This window comes from Phocoena phocoena, chromosome 5 (genome assembly GCF_963924675.1).
Source record: "Phocoena phocoena chromosome 5, mPhoPho1.1, whole genome shotgun sequence".
NCBI lineage: Eukaryota > Metazoa > Chordata > Mammalia > Artiodactyla > Phocoenidae > Phocoena > Phocoena phocoena.
Genome location: NC_089223.1, coordinates 81,208,418 through 81,221,493, shown reverse-complemented (window position 1 = coordinate 81,221,493; position 13,076 = coordinate 81,208,418). Strand labels below are relative to the sequence as shown.

At 35.5% G+C, this 13,076-nt stretch overlaps 1 pseudogene; it reads right to left on the bottom strand.

Annotated features, from left to right (window-relative positions):
• Positions 1-958: 958 nt before the first annotated feature.
• On the bottom strand, positions 959-1,303 carry LOC136123615 (small ribosomal subunit protein eS26 pseudogene; annotated as a pseudogene).
• Positions 1,304-13,076: the final 11,773 nt, after the last annotated feature.

Here is a 13,076-nt window from a genome sequence, read left to right as displayed (position 1 = left end):
AGTGATTCAATATGTGTATACATTACAAAATGATCATGATAAGTCTAGTTACAATCTGTCACCATACAAAGACATTACAATGTAATTGCCTATATTCCTCATGCTGTACATTTAATCCCCATGACTCATTTATTTGTAATCAGAAGTTTGTACGTCTTAATCTTCCCACCTATTTCACTCATAACCCCCTCACTTCTCTCTGCTTTGGCAAACAATTGTTTGCTTTCCGTATCTGTGAGTCTGTAATGTTTTGTTATGTTTGTTCCTTTATTAATTTTTTTTTAGATTCCACATATAAGTGAGATCATATGGTATTTGTTTTTCTCTCTCTGACTTATTTCACTTAGCAGAATATACTCTAGGTCCATCCATGTTGTCACAAATGACTATATTACATTCTTTTTTATGGCTGAGTAATATCCCATTGTATATATATGCCAAATCTTTGTCCATTCATCTATCAATGGACACAGGTTGCTTCCACACCCTGGTAATTTTAAATCATGCTGCAATGAACATAAGGGTGTATATATCTTTTTGAACTACTGCTTTTATTTTCATATGGTAGTTCTATTTTTAATTTTTTTGAGGAACCTCCATACTCTTTTCCATAGTAGCTGCACCAATTTACATTTAGCAATGCAAGTGTTGTTTTGTTAATTGTCTTGCACTTTATCAATGCTATATCTCTCTCAAAATTAAGAGATATTTAACAATCTAATATGCCTATGCCATCATCTTTATAAACCAGACAACATCATTCCCCTGCTTATAACCTGCAAATGGCTTCTTCATGACATTTAACATGACACCCAGACTCTTAGTATCACTTTTATCTGTCTAAAGTCTAAACAACCTCTCCTCACTCATTCTTTCCATTTTTTTAAAATTGTAATTTCCATTTTATTGTCTTTTCAGAGAACAGTACTTCTTCAGTCTTTCTTTAATGACTTAGCCCTTACATGGGCTTTGGTGGAGGTCTTGGGTCAGCACTCACAGGTGTAAATTGGGGTGGCGGTATTCAGTCCTTTCAGCTTCAGGAGAACAATTCCTGAACAACTTGCTGTAAATAGCACAACTTATGCAGTAATGTAGTTTCACATACAGCTTGGGAAGCACATAGGTGTCCAAAACACTCACTTTGGAAATGTCCCTGATGGCTGCAGCCTCTACGATGTTCCAAATGACCAACTCCTTAATGACCTTATCTTTGCATGTATCAGGCACAGTTGGTGCAGCAAATAGGCTGCACCTGGCCTCGGCCCTTTTTGGCACAACCATTGTTCCTTCTTTTCTTGGTCATCTTGGAAATGAGGAGAAATAAGAGCTCACTCTTATCAAATGACAATGAATGTTTTGCTGTTCTTAGAACAATCTAAATTCTTTCATCAATTTTCCTGTTCAGGATTTTTGTACCTGCTTCTTCTGCTGCTGCGAGCTCATTTCCTCACCTTTTGTACATGTTTTGCCTCCTGTTTCCATCCCCCAATAAAATTTATGTTTCATGAGCAATGGGCCATTATTTACTGATCAAATGCAAACAGTTGTCATCAACTTCTATCAATCTGGTTGCAAAAACCTGCACTAATTGTCTCTGTCTGCTGTTCCAAAGAAGTTTCTTGTATTTTGACCAGTAGCAGAGGTGGGTCATAACTACAGAGTACTCCAAACCCTCCCCAAAAGAACTGACTTTATTTGGAATTAAATGTGGGAATCCACAAGACTGTGGTGTTCTTCAACTCAGTAGATATTTGGGTGATAAGCAATTAAGATGAGGCTGGTAGCACCATGAGAAAAACAAACCAAACCATAAGCCAGCTAATGTACCAGAGAGGACCAGGAAAATAAACAGCTAAGAGGAGTCATCATGGAGTGAAAACAAACCTTAAAGTCTGACCTCAGAAAACTACCCTTACAGAGAGACCTGAATTTACCTGAATCAAATGATAGAATATTTTGTACCTCATGGAATTGTCAAAAACAATAGCGCAATCAACCAGAAATTAATGGAGCATTTCAGTTGGGTGTGATACCAACACAGACAAACAACTTAACAGAGAGAAAAGAAAAAGTGCAATGGATCAAAGATAGCTGAACAAAAATCACTGTCATCCCAGTGTGATTGTGCACATGCCAAGGATATGCCTTCTGAGAAATAATGTCAGAGCTTTAATGCTATGAAGAAGTAGACATCACTGAAATAGTTCAGCCAACTCATTCAACAATATATAGCAACAATAACAAGACCAGGGAAAATCTTATACAAGGTTGCTATATTATATTGTCTAAAACATGTAGTTTTAAGAAAAATAGTTATAAGGCACACAAAGAAAGAGGAAAGCATAATCCATACACATGGGGGAAAAAAGCAGGAAACAGAATCTGGCTTGTGAAAAGTCCAAGGTGTCAGATCAAACAATGACTTCAAAAGGAGCCATTTAAGATATCTTCAGAGGAGGATTGTTGCAAGATGGTAAAGTGGGAGATACTAGACTTAGTCCCCTGATGAAAACTAATCAGACAGCTATCCATGAAAGAAAATCACCCAGGAAAGGTTCAAGAGTCTAATTAAGAACCTACAGCAACACAGAGAGGCAAAAAAAAAAAAAAAAAAGAATAACCACACAAAGTATCACAGAGGAGATCAGTTTAGCAGAGATGTCTAGAGACAGCTGAGTACACAGAAGAAATGTGGGGGTTATCAGTATCAGGCACATAGTGGGTACCCTCAATGTCTGCAGTGACCTGCTATTCAGAGGACTCTAGAAGGCTTTGCTGTCGAGGACCTAAACAGTCCCTATGAGAGTGGCAGACTCCCCACAACTTTTTAAATTCTGTAATATTTTATGTAATGTTTGTCTGCACAGACCCCAGAGGCCAGCTTTACAGAGGAAACCAGTAGCTTTTGTCACTGTGGTAACGAATAACCATCACCACTACATACCCTTCAGAGAAGGAAACACTGATGCACTCCCCCACTCCACCACCCCCCACCAAGGTGAACTCTACCAAACATTAAAAAAATAATACCATTATTTTCACAAACTCTTAAAAAAGATAAAGAAAAGGGAACATTTCTTATTCATTCAATGAGGTCAGTATTACCCTAATAACAATACTAGAAAAAGATACCACACAAAAAATAAAACTAAAGAACAATGAATGAATTGATACAAAATCTCTCTGCAAAATACTAGCAAACCATATCTAGGAATATATTAAAAGGGTTATACATTGGGGCCAAGTAGGATTTATCCCAGGAATGCAAGGTTGGTTTAAAATCTCAATATCAATTAATATAATACTCAACATCAATAAAATAAAAGAGAAAACCATATGGTCATCTAAATACATGCAGAAAAAGCACTTGACATATCCAACACCTTTTTATGAAAAAACCACTCCACAAACTAGGAATAGAAGGAGATCTCCTCAAAAGATAAAAGGCATCTAAAAAAAGTTCACAGCTAATATCATACTTCATGGTCAAAGATGAATGCTTTCCCCTTATGAGTAGAAATAATACAAAATTTTAAGTCCTACCCATTCCATGCAACATTTTCCTGGAGATTCTAACCAGAAAAATGAGACAAGAAAAGAAAACAAATTAAGCATTCATATTGGAAAGGAAGAGGTAAAACTATCTCTATTTGCAGATGGTATGCATCCATATATAAAAATCTGAATGAAGCCACATAAACTATTAGAACTAATAAACTAGTTCTGTAAGACAGTAGGAGAGTAAGACTCAAGATCAATAGAAAAATTGAATTTTATTTCACACTAGCAATGAAATCTGAAAATTAAATTTAAAAAACTATTCAATTTACTATGGCATCAAAAAGAATAAAATATTTAACAAATAATTGTAAAACTTATACTCTAAAATTTATAAAACATTGTTGAAAGATCTAAATAAATGGAAAAGTTACCCTAAGTTCATGGATCAGAAGGCTTATAATATTAACACAATACCACATAAATTTATATGTAGACAATCCAATAGCTATGAAAATTTCACTTGGCTTCTTTGCATATTTGACAAGCTGATACTAAAATTAATATGAAAATTAAATGGACCCTGATTAGTCAAAGCATTTTGTAAAAAAGGACAATGTTAAGGTACTACCACTTCCCAATTTCAAAATTTACTTCAAGCTACAATAAATACAGCATGACACTAGTTTAAGTATAGACATATATATTAGTAGAATAGAATTGATAATCCAGAAATAAAACTCATACCTATGGTCGGTTGACTTTTGACAAGGATGGTAAGACAATTAAGTGGGAGGAAGATTAATAGCTCTTTCAACAAATGATGCCAGAACAACTGGATATCCACATTACATCATCAGCCACATTAAATAATTAATTATTAAATCAAAGAAACTTGATGCTTTTCTCATATCATATACAAAATTTAAATGAAATTATATCATAGTCATAAATGTAACAGCTCAAACTTAAAAACTCTTAGAAGAAAATATGAGTAAAATTTGTGACCTAGGGTTAGCTCAATGGTTTCTTAAATACAAAACCAAAGCACAAGTGACTAAAGAAAAATAATTGCAATTCAAAAAGTTACCATCAAAAAAGTTTAAAGCCAACCCACAGAATGGAGCAAAATATTTACAAATGATATATCTAATAAAAAATTATATTTAGAATATAGAAAGAGCACTTAAAATTGAATAATAAATATCCCAAATAAAAATTGAGCAAAGTATCTGAATAAACATTTCTACAAAAAAAAAAAACAAAAACAAATGATCAATAAGCATATTAAAAGATGGTCAACATTGTTAGTCAATAAGAGAAGGTAAATCATGAACACAATGAGGTCCTACTTTGCACCCACTAGGATGGCTATAACTTTTTAAAAAATTAAAAACAAGAATCTATTTACAAATGTTTGTGATGATATGGAGAAATTGGAACCCTCATATACTGCTGTACATAAAATGATGGATCTCTCTTGTAAAATAGTCTGACATTTTCTCCAGAGTTTAAAAATACAGTTACCATATGTACCTCACAACTTGATTCTAAGTCTACATCCAAGAGTAATGAAGACATAAATCCACACAATAACTTCTACATGAATGTTTAGGACATTATTCAAAATAGCTCCAAGTGGAAACCCCCTAAATATCTATCAACTGATAAATTGATGAATAATATGTGGTATACCCATAAAGTGGAAAAGAATGAAGTAATGATACATGCTACAACATTGATGAACCTTGGGAACATCTTTCTAAGTGAAATAAGTCACCCACAAAGCACCACTTATTGTCTAATTCCTTTTACATCTCTTTTTATCTTTTTTTATCTTTATAGCTCTTTATCCTTCCCAAATAAAATCATATACTTATTATCATTTGCTTCCCCTTTTAAAAAAAAATGTATTAGAGTGTAATTGATTTACAATCTTGTGTTAGTTTCTGTTGTACAGCAAAGTGTATGTCATACATATACATATATCCACTCTTTAGGTTCTTTTCCCATATAGTTCATTACAGAGTATTGAGAAGAGTTCCCTGTACTATACAGTGGGTCCTTATTAGTTATCTATTTTATATGTAGCAGTGTGTATTTGTCAATCCCTGTCTCCCAAATTATCCCTCCCTGCCTTCCCGCCCACCCCTGCTTTACCCCCTTGTAAACATAAGTTTATTTTCTACATCTGTGACTCTTTTTCTGTTTTTTAAATAAGTTCATTTGTACCATTTTTTTTAGATTCCACATATAATTTTTAGTCTTATGACAATGCATATTTGGTTATTTGAAAGCCTTGAATTATGTTTTATTTTTTTCTGAAGTGTCCATATGAGAATTTCTAGCCATATTTTTTACAAAATGCACCATCTTCTCTTAAAACAATTTAGGTTAAGAAATGTACACAGTTAGATAAGTACAATATGCTTTAAACATATGTTCATTTTTTGCCACTGAGATTTCTGTTTGGATTTTATACATTTTCAAACTATTTCAAATTCTTTTTATTATTTGAATATTCTAAGGGGTTTGTAAGCAACTCTCTAATAATCTTTAATATGTATGTGATTCTGCAGTAACTAAACATCTGTGAACATTACTTAAACTATATAAATTATACTAGAAAACTGTATAAACTCTCTTAGAATTAGCATCACAGGAGAATCAATAAATAGAAAAAAATATATAAATGAGCTGGAATAAAAATAAACAAAATCAGGGCTTCCCTGGTGGTACAGTGGTTAAGAATCCACCTGCCAATGCAGGGGACATGGGTTCGAGCCCTGGTCCAGGAAGATCCCACATGCCGCGGAACAACTAAACTCGTGTGCCACAACTACTTAGCCTGCGCTCTAGAGCCCAAAAGCCACAACTACTGAGCCCACACACCACCACTACTGAAGCCCACGCACCTAGAGTCCGTGCTCCACAACAAGAGAGACCACCGCAATGAGAAGCTCGCTCACTGCAATGAAGAGCAGCCCCCACTGGCTGCAATTATAGAAAGCCCACGGGCAGCAACGAAGACCCAAAGCAGTCAAACATAAATTAATTAATTAATTAATCTATTTTAAAAAACCAAATAAATAAATAAACAAAATCAGCAATCTGGAAATATAGTCACTGCATTATCTGAACTTTGAAAATAAAGCTATATGTCTAAACATGTGATGTCATAGTCAATTAAAATATAAATAATAGAGGTCAGGAGTGAAGATGGTGGAATGGGAGGATGTGGAGTTTGCCTCTCCTCATAAGGACATTAAGAATACATCAACAAATGGAACAATTCTCACAGAGAATTGGACACTAGCAGAGGACCTTGGACACTTAAGGACAAGAAAAATTTCTGCACAACTGGGTAGGAGAAAGAAAGAAAAAAATAAAAGAAAAGAGGAAGTAGGACAGGACCAGTATCCCTGGGAGAGAGCTGAAGGAGAGAAGGGGTTCCCACACTCAAGAAAGCCCCACACGGTGGGGGGATCAGCTGGGACAGAAAGGGACCTTCAGAGGATCGGAGGGCAACGTAGCAACTGACCTGTGGAAGGCAGGCCAAAGTAAGACCTATGTACATGGTCCACGTTGCAGCCCTGTGCACCCCAGTTTGAGTTATATGTGTGCTGGTGCGGAGGAGGGCTGGGTGCTGGAAAGTGGGGTTGGGAGAGTGGACCAAGGGAGGGGTCAGCTGTAGGAGTGAGGAGCTACACAGTTGGGAAAGTTTGCAGAGGAAACCCAGGACACCATACAAGCAAGGCACCATTTCTGAGTAGCACACAAGGGTGGGGCCACCACTACAATGCCCTTCCCCACCCACTGACCCCAGCCGCTATGGACAATAGCACCCCTCAAGCCAAAGTTTCCTCCACCTGCACAGGCCCAACCAGGCTTGAGTGCCACATCCAATAAAGCCCCCTCTGACAGAGCAGGTCCAGGAAGGTCTGAACACCAGCCCCAGCGGCCATGACCATCAATGCCTGCAACTCTGCCCGCCTGTGTGGGCATGTGTGCTCAGGGGTAGCTTCAGGAATGGACACTGGTGGGAGGAACACACACAGAGTTGGGTCTGGCACAGCAGGTCCAGAGACCTATCTAGAGATCTTGAGGGCCTCCTAGGAGGCAGGGGTAGGCTGTGGTGGACTGTGGGGACAGACATTGATAGTGGAGGCCCCAGGGAATTTTTCTGTGTGTATGTTTTGTTTCATTGTCTTATTTTTAACTTTTTAATATATTTTTTATTTTTCTATTTTTATTTTTTCTTCTTTTGTTCTTTTTTGTTTGTTTTTTAATTTTTTGTTGTGTTTTTTTTTGTTTGTATCTTCTTTTTTGGCATTTTTGAGTGTTTGTATTTTGTTCTCTGCTTTTTTTTAGTTTGTTTATTTTCTTTGTTTTTTGTTTTTGTTAATTTTGTTTTAATTATTTGTTTTGGTTTTTAAGCTTTTTGGTTGGTTGGTTGGTTGTTTTCTTGTTTTTGGCTTTCTTTGTTTTTTGTTGTTTGTTTTTGTTTGTCTGGTTTTGTTTTTATTAGTTGTCTTGGGTTTTGTTTGCCTGTTTGCTTTGCTGTGCAGCTTGCAAGGTCTTGATTCCCTGGGCAGGGGTTGGGCCTGAGTCCCGGTAGTGGGAGCACCTAGTCCAGGCCTCTGGACCACCAGAGAATTCCCAAACCCAGGGAATATTAATCTGCTTGAGCTCTCCATGAGATCCCCATTTCACCACCAAGACCCAGATCCACCTAACTGCCTGCAAGCTCCAGTGCTGGATGCCTCAAACCAAAGGCACCACCCATCAGCAAAAATGATATGAGAGAGAAATGTGTTAAGACAAAGGAGTAATGTAAAAACCTACAAGACCAAATAAATGTAAAGGAAATAAGCAATCTACCTGAAAAAAATTCAGAGTAATGATAGTAAAAATGTTCCAAGAGCTCAGAAACAGAATAGAGCACAGATTGAGAAGATACAAGAAAAGTTTAACAAGTACATAGAAGAATGAAAGAACAAACAAACACTGATGAACAACACAATAACTGAAATGAAAAATACTCTAGAAGGAATCAATAGCAGAATAACTGAGTCAGAAGAATGGATAAGTAAGCTGGAAAATATAATGGTGAAAATAATTGCCATGGAACAGAATTAGAAAAAAGAATAAAACGAAATGAAGACAGTCTCAGAGACCTCTGGGACAACATTAAATGCACCATTATTCGAACTATAGGGGTCCCACAAGAAGAAGAGAAAGAGAAAGGGTCTAAGAAAATATTTGAAGAGATATTAGGGAGTCAAGAACTTACCTAATATGGGAAAGGAAATAGTTACTCAAGTCCAGGAAGCACAGAGAGTCCCATACAAGATAAACCCAAGGAGAAACATGCTGAGACACATATTAATCAAGTTAACAAAAATTAAATACAAGGAAAAAATATTAAAAGCATGACAGAAAAAGCAACAAATAACATACAAGGGAATCCCCATAAGGTTATCAGCTGACTGTTCAGCACAAACTCTGCAGACCGGAAGGTAGTGGTATGATATATTTAAAGTGATGAAAGGGAAAAAAACTACAACCAAGATTACCCAGCAAAGATCTCATTCAGATTCAAGGGAGAAATCAAAAGCTTTACAGAAAAGCAAAAGCTAAGAGAATGCAGTGCCACGAAATCAGCTTTACAAAAAATGCTAAAAGGAACTTCTCTAGGCTGAAAACAAACAAAAAAAAAAAAAAAAGAGAGAGAGAGAGATCTACGAAAACAAACCAAAAACAATGAAGAAAATGGCAATAAGAACGTACATATCGATAATTACCTTTAGTGTAAATGGATTAAATTCTCCAAACAAAAGACACAGGCTCATTGAATGGATACAAAAACAAGACTCATACATATGCTGTCTACAAGAGACACACTTCAGACCTAGGGACGCATACAGACTGAAAGTGAAGGGATAGAAAAAGATATTCCATGTGAATGGAAATCAGAAGAAAGCTGGAGTAGTAATACTCATATCAGACAAAATAGACTTGAAAATAAAAACGGTTATAAGAGACAAGGAAGGACACTACATAATGATCGAAAGATCAATCCAAGGAGAAGACATAGCAATTGTAAAAATACAGGCACCCAGCCTCAATATATAAAGCAAATGCTAACACCACAAAAAGGGAAATCTACAGTAACACAATAATAGTGGGGGAATTTAACACACCACTTACACCAATGGATATATCATCCAGACAGAAAATTAATAAGGAAACACAAGCCTTAAATGACATATTAGACTAGATAAACTTAATTGATATTTATAGGAAATTCCATCAGAAAGCAACAGAATACACTTTCTTCTCAAGAGCACACAGAACATTCTCCAGGATAGATCACATCTTGGGTCACAAATCAAGCCTTGGTAAATTTAAAAAATCATATAAAGCATCTTTTCTGATCACAACACTATGAGATTAGAAATCAATTATAGGAAAAAAAACTGCAAAAAATACAAGCACATGGAGGCTAAACAATATGTTACTCAATAATCAATGGATCACTGGAGAAATCAAAGAGGAAATCAAAAAATACCCAGAAACAAATGACCATGAAAACCTGACAATCTAAAACCTATGGGATGCAGCAAAACAGTTCTAAGAGGAAAGTTTATAGCAATAAAATCCTACCTCAAGAAACAAGAAAAATCTCAAATAAACAACCTATCTTTACTCCTAAAGTAACGAGAGAAAGAAGAACAAACAAAACCCAAAGTTAGTTGAAGAAATCATAAAGATCAGAGCAGAAATAAATGAAATAGAGATGAAGAAAACAATAGCAAAGATCAATGAAACTAAAAGCTGGTTCTTTGAGAAGATAAACAAAATTAACAATCCTTTCTCCAGACTTATCAAGAAAAGAAAGGAGAGTATCAAAATCAATAACATTAGATATGAAAAAGGAGAAGTTACAACTGATACCACATAAACACAAAGGATCATAAGAGAGTACTACAAGCAACTATATGCCAGTAAAATGGACAACCTAGAAGGAATGGACAAATTCTTAGAAAGGTACAACCTTCTAAGAGTGAACCAGGAATAAATAGAAAATATGAACAGACAAATCACAAGAACTGAAATTGAAACTGTGATTAAAAGTCTTTCAACAACAAATGTCCAGGCCAAATGGCTTCACAAGGGAATTCTATCAAACATTTAGAGAAGAGTTAACACCTACCCTTCTGAAATTTTTCCAAAAAATTGCAGAGGAAGGAAAACTCCCAAGCTCATGCTACAAGGCCACCATCACATCAGGTTTTGATATCTGATACCAAAACCAGATAAATATATCACACAAAAAAAGAAAATTACAGGCCAATATCACTGATGAATATACATAAAAAATCCTTAACAAAATACTAGCAAACAGAATCCAACAATACATCAAAAGGTTCATACACCCTGATCAAGTGAGATTTATCCCTAGGATGCAAGATTTCTTCAATACACTCAAGTCAAATAATGTGATTCAACACATTGACAAATTGAAGAATAAAAACCGTATGATCATCTCAATAGATGCAGACAAATCTTTTGACAAAATTCAACACCCATTTATGATAAAAGCTTTCCAGAAAGTGGACTGAGAGGGATCCTACCTCAACATAATAAAAGTCACATACAACAAACCTACAGCTAACATTATACTCAGTGGTGAAAAACGGCAAGCATTTCCTCTAAGATCAGGAACATGACAAGGATGTCCACTCTCACCACTTTTATTCAACATAGTTTTGGAAGTCCTAGGCACAGCAATGAGAGAATAAAAAGAAATAAAAGGAATCCAAATTGGAAAAGAAGAAGTAAAACTGTCACTGTTTGCAGATGACATGATACTATATGTAGAAAATCCTAAAAATAGTACCAGAAAACTTCTAGAGCTCATCAATGAATTTGGTAATGTTGCAGGATACAAAATAGGTACACAGAAATATCTTGCATTCCTACAAATTATCAACAAAACATCAGAAAGAGAGATTAAGAAAACAATCCCATTTACCATTGAATCAAATAGAATAAAATACCTAGGAGTAAACCTACCTAAGGAGGTGAAAGAACTGTTATCAGAAAACTATAAGATACTGATGAACAAAATGAAAGATGACACCAACATTTGGAGAGATATACCATGTTCTTGGACTGGAAGAATCAATATTGTGAAAATGACTATGCTACCCAAAGCAATCTACAGATTCAATGAAATCCTTATCAAATTACCAAGGGAATTTTTCACAGAATTAGAACAAAAAATTTTACATTTTCTATGGAAACACAAAAGACCCTGAATAGCAAAAAGCAATCTTGAGAAAGAAGAACAGAGTTGGAGTAATCAGCCTTCCAGACTTCAGACTATACTACAAAGCTACAGTAGTCAAAACAGTATGGTAATTGTACAAAAACAGAAATATAGATCAATGGAACAGGTTAGAGAGCCCAGAGATAAACCCACGCATTTATGGCCACCTAATCTATGACAAAGGAGATAAGAATACACAATGGAGAAAAGACAGCCTCTTCAATAAGTGGTGCTGGAAAAACTGGACAGCTACAGGTAAAAAATGAAATTAGAACACTTCCTAACACCATGCACAAAAATAAACTCAAAATGGATCCAAGAACTAAATGTAAGGGTGGATACTATAAAACTCTTAGAGGAAAATGTAGGCAGAACACTCTTTGACATAAATTGCAGTAAGATATTTTTCAATCCACCACCTAGAATAATAAAAATAAAAACAAAAATATACAAATGGGCCCTCATTAAACCAAAATATTTTACACAGCAAAGGAAACCATAAATAAAACGAAAAGACAACCCACAGAATGGGAGAAAATATTTGCAAATGAAGCAACTGACAAGGGACTAATCTCCAAAATATACAAACAGCCCATGCAGATCAATATCAAAAAGACATACAACCCATCCATATAATGAGCAGAAGACCTAAATAGACATTTCTCCAAAGAACACATACAGATGGCCAACAAACACATGAAAAGCTGCTCAACATCACTAATTATTAGAGAAATGCAAATCCAAACTACAATGAGGTATCACCTCACAAGAGTCAGAATGACCAACATCAAAAAATCTACAAATAAATGCTGGAGAGGGTGTGGAGAAAAGGGAAACCTCCTACACTGTTGGTGAGAATGTAAATTGGTACAGCCACTATGGAGAACAGTATAGGGGTTCCTAAAAAAACTAAACATAGAGCTACCATATGACCCAGCAATTCTACACCTGAGCATATATCTGGAGAAAACCAGAATTCAAAAAGATGCAAGCACTCCACCCCGATGTTCATCGTGACACTATTTACAATAGCCTGGACATGGAGGCAAACTAAATGTCCATCAACAGAAGATTGGATAAAGATGATGTGGTACATATATACAGTGGAATTTTACTCAACCATTAAAAAGTACAAAATAATGCCATTTGCAGTGACATGGATGGACTTAGAGTGTTTCATACAGAGTTCAGTAAGGTAGAATGAGAAAAACAAATATCTTATAATACCACTTATGTATGGAAT